At 43.2% G+C, this 2242-nt stretch overlaps 1 non-coding gene across 1 annotated transcript; it reads left to right on the top strand.

Moving 5' to 3' along the window:
* Positions 1-515: 515 nt before the first annotated feature.
* On the top strand, positions 516-597 carry trnas-uga. Its single transcript has one exon. It is a non-coding gene; the product is annotated as a tRNA-Ser (tRNA).
* The last annotated feature ends 1645 nt before the right edge of the window (positions 598-2242 follow it).

Here is a 2242-nt window from a genome sequence, read left to right as displayed (position 1 = left end):
GCGTGGGAGTGTGTCTGAGATATATAAGAGGAGCTGTTAGGATACCCTGGATGTCTCTGCTCCTGCCCACGGCTGCACTGAACAGCAACAGTCACAAACTCCGTGGGCGGACGATGACTCCCTCAAATGTTTCATTTGGATATTTCAACCCAAGCAAATATAACAGCACTTTTAAAGTGCTTCATTTTTACTACTGGCTCTCCCAGTGGGAACCAAACTCCCACCTATGATTTCATAAAAACTGAAGAAGAGGCTTCATATCAAGTCATTAATTAACCCTCGTGTTTTGTTAACACTAGCTTTGGGGTCTCAGAGACCTCGCTGCTGTACATATTTTTTAAAAATATTAAATACTTTTTTGTCTTCCCCAATATGCAATAATGAATTGAAGTGATGATCCTAAAGGGATTTTTGGTGGATCTGCAGTACCAAAGAAAAAAAGGGCCTACAAACTGTTAATACTTAGCAGTTGATGCCCTTCATCCTTCATAAATATATATATATATATATATACAGCTGTGATGGCCGAGTGGTTAAGGCGTTGGATTTGAAATCCAATGGGGTTTCCCCGCGCAGGTTCGAACCCTGCTCACAGCGCTGACCCTGGAAAGGTGGTGAAACAAATGAAGTTTCAAAATGTCTGGTTTTGGGTCCCACCAACTCTGCAAATCTCCACGTAATTGTAATGTCAACAGGCAGCCCTCAGCTCCCTTCCGTCATCATCTGCCTCCTCTCAAACACAGTACACTCATATAACCAATATGGTTGTATTGTGAGCTCGAAAAAAACAAGGGGATGGGTTATATGGGGGTGCTGCATTGGCACAGCAGAGAGAAGTGACAGTCCTGCAGGATGCTCTGCTTCACATTTGTGTCATTTAAACCTATTTTTTTCACTGTGCCACACTTTGGAGACCTCTGTCTCAAAGCTCATTGTCCAAAATACTCTGTGGATAATTCAAAGCCACTGCAATACCATGACAAAACAGCCCCATACAGAAAAAAGAGCACATGAACAGACATGTCCATATACTTTTGTCCATTTATTACATCTGCAGTAGCCAAAATGTCAACATGATGGTGAAAATAGATCGATGATATTATATCATATTCACAACAGTCATGTCTGACCCCATTTGTGTCCAACTGAACCGACAGAGATGGACTTCACTGATGACCTGAATGAAAAATTTTAATTAATAATGTACGTCCTGTGACAGAGCAGCTGGGTGAGTGGATGGGGATGCTGCTCGACCTTGGTTGTAAGACAAAAACAATGAACAAGAGTCGTCAGCAAGAACTGGACGACGTCGGGGCACACTGTGTCCCTGACTTCCTTTCTTTCTCTCTCATTCGAATTATTGATCTTTTTTCACCAATTCTGGGCATCTGTGTGTGTGTGTCCTGTGAGAGATGACACCCCTGGTCCAGTTTACTGCAGGAGGAGGAGGAGGAGAATTTGTGAACACTGAGCTTAAGTGGTAAAGGTAGGTACAATAGATGAAGAAAGGCCAGGAGGAGAAAGAAACAAATCTCCTCTCTCTCTCAGTGCCTCACTTCCATGTGTTGGTCACACTGTGTCTGTTCACCTAAAAGCCGTCAGCCCTCCTCTCTGCTGATGAGCGCCTGGGATGGACTGATCCACTTAACATACTATCAAGGTAAATATGCCCGTAGACGTCCACAGTATTGGCAGTTTTCATCACACACATATTTGGATGTTGTTACATTTACCTGTATATACAAACTGCTTGTCATTTTCCACAATAATCAATCACAATAACTCCTATTTCCAGACATTTTGCAAACAAAATGTAAAGTTTTTCCACAAGCCTGAGTGTTTGACTAATGCCTGAACACTCATGAACATCCCATAAACGCTGTTCACTCGTCCAGTAAATAGGATGGACCTTAGATCCAACTTGGAAACATGAGATATTTCCAGTCAGCTCATCTCATAAAAGGTTGATCATAGTGTGACAGTGATACAGGTGGTGCAGTATGCTCCACATTGCAAGGATCCAGGACTGAGCAAGCGGGTAGAGGTGGAGTTGGGTGACCTTTCATCTGCTGGGTGGATTTTTTTCTCTTGAGAACGTGATCAAACTGCACTGATGTCCCGCCTCAGATCTGATAACACTGCGAGCCTGCGGCCTCCAGACGTGGTCTGGATGTGATTTTCAATGGGCTTCAGTGAAAAACATGTTCCTCTCCTCACTTCTGAAAATTGTCTTCTTGTCTCC

The sequence above is a fragment of the Chelmon rostratus genome, chromosome 17 (genome assembly GCF_017976325.1).
Source record: "Chelmon rostratus isolate fCheRos1 chromosome 17, fCheRos1.pri, whole genome shotgun sequence".
NCBI lineage: Eukaryota > Metazoa > Chordata > Actinopteri > Chaetodontiformes > Chaetodontidae > Chelmon > Chelmon rostratus.
The sequence above is the reverse complement of the archived record's forward strand: the minus strand, read 5'-3'. Positions and strand labels throughout refer to the sequence as shown.